Source organism: Salvia miltiorrhiza, chromosome 7, assembly GCF_028751815.1.
Source record: "Salvia miltiorrhiza cultivar Shanhuang (shh) chromosome 7, IMPLAD_Smil_shh, whole genome shotgun sequence".
NCBI classification, from domain to species: Eukaryota; Viridiplantae; Streptophyta; class Magnoliopsida; order Lamiales; family Lamiaceae; genus Salvia; species Salvia miltiorrhiza.
The window spans coordinates 16,579,034-16,581,248 of record NC_080393.1 but is presented as its reverse complement, the minus strand read 5'-3'; the positions used below and the strand labels follow the sequence as shown (position 1 = coordinate 16,581,248).

Here is a 2,215-nt window from a genome sequence, read left to right as displayed (position 1 = left end):
ACGACGTTAGCATTTTGTATGTAAAAGTCGCTAGTTAAAGTATTTTTATTACAATCTCAATAGTACGGTTTTTGATTGATATTATTGATAGTTTAAAATATTTTTGAGATAAGAGATATGGCGAAAAATTAGTTAACAGTAGTAATTTTTTCTAAACAAAATATGCCCCGCTTAACTTAGGGGGGTGTATTCGTTGTGGATTTTAATAGATTTCTATGGATTTTAAAAGTCTGGGTGTGTTCGTTCCAGACTTTTAAAAGTCTGCAGAAATCTGGGTGTATTCGTTTAAGACTTTTAAAAGTCCATATAAATCTGGGTGTATTCGTTTCAGACTTTTTAAAATCCATACAAATCTAGGTGTATTCGTTATTCCATTGACTTAAAATCTGGAATGACTTTCATGGATTTCATCCAAAAAATACACACGACGAAATCCGGCCAAGAACCACGAGAATTGAAATCCATGAAATTTTAAGCGAGCGTTGAGTTCCAGCGCCCGCGGCCAAGAAGCCAGTGAGCGCTGGAACTCAGCCACCGTTGAGAGAGTCCAGCATATGCTGGATTCGAGCGAGTCTGAATTCTCTGCCTCTCTCTCTCTACGCGCTCCGTGTCTCTCGCCACGCCGTTGCCGCTGCCGCCGCCGCAGGCCCACAGTCCCCCAGCGCAGTGTGAGCGCCGCACCATCTCTCCTCACCCCGACTCCTCCGGGACCGCCCCGGCGCACCCCTCACCTCTCCGCTGCTGTGCCGTTTTGGTGCCCAATGCATTGCTCAACACTGGGTTTCCATGATGCCTTTTTGGTTTCCAGCGCTCGCTGGATTCCCAGCGGTCGCTGGGTTTCCAGCGGTGCTGGGACTCAGCGGGCGTTGGCATCATGGATTTCAATTCCAGAATTATCCCCTAAATTCTTCGAAAATAAAATCGGGGTGAAATCCAACCACGAATTCTTTGAAAGTCGTCTGGAATATATGTGAATTCCATGGAATTTAAATTCCATGGACTTTTTAAAGTCTGTGGAAATCCACAACGAATACACCCCCCTTAGTTTGAACAAAGGGGTGTTTCTTTTATTTTTATTTTTACATAAAATTAGTAAGTGCAGGTAAAGAGGTTGAAAAATAAGGGAGGAATCGAAAAAAAAACTATATGCTGGCTATGGGGTTCGAACCCATGCGCACTTATGTGCAGAAGATCTTAAGTCTTCCCCCTTAACCTCTCGGGCAAACCAGCTTCTTGTTTGATTTTCCAAGGACCTTTATGCTAAGATTATAGAATGACGTACATTGATCGTACTAAAAATCTAATTCATTATATAACACGATTCGAGATTCCTTCATTTTCCTTAATTTATGGTCTTACGTAGATTAATAAGATATTTTTATTTTATTTTATGCAATCCTACATTTCTTTTTTAAAAATTTAACATGAAAATCTCTCTCACTCTGGAAATCTAATTCAAAAAATTTCAAATAAATTTATTAATATTTTCTTTTTTTTTACTTTTTTCTTTTTTGTTCAAAATTTTTGTCTTATTTTTTTCCTAAAAAAACACATTTTTTAGTTAATAATAAAATATTCATTATACATATCAAATTAAAGTTTGTGACAAGAGCTTTAATTTGATATATAATAGTATGTAAATAATAGATTTAAAATAAGAAAAGTTACACAAGTTAGAAGTTTCAAATTAAAATATCTTTTTCTCTCCTCTCTTATATATATATATATATGTGCGCGCGCGCGCGTAATTATTTGATTTGTGGAATTTTAGGACTTTCTGAAAGAAAAATCAATATAGCTATTCGAATAATATATGGTTTCATATTATATAGTATATTTTTCTTTAAACAACAATATTCACAATGTTAACATTAAATTTAAATTGAAAAATGATTATAGTATATGATCTTTTTACAACTTGATACTCAAGCGTGATATTTTGCACTTCTATATATTTTTCCCATATAGTAAAGTGTGTAAACGGAGCTCACACTTATCTTTAATAAATAAGCGGAATTTAATTTGTATGGCTTCATATTACATTATTTAGATTATTCATGAAATTTTTATTTTGTTGGATTATGCAATTAAATTATGTTTTACATAAAAAAAATTGTACGTACAATTCATTTAAAACGATAATTGGATATAAGTGAGCGGGTATTAATTATATAGATTTGAGACGAAAAGGACTAATTAGCACATATTCATACTA

At 34.4% G+C, this 2,215-nt stretch overlaps 1 non-coding gene across 1 annotated transcript; it reads right to left on the bottom strand.

Annotated features, from left to right (window-relative positions):
• Positions 1 to 1,147: 1,147 nt before the first annotated feature.
• Positions 1,148 to 1,230, bottom strand: TRNAL-UAA (transfer RNA leucine (anticodon UAA)). Its single transcript has one exon. It is a non-coding gene; the product is annotated as a tRNA-Leu (tRNA).
• Between the last annotated feature and the right edge of the window lie 985 nt (positions 1,231 to 2,215).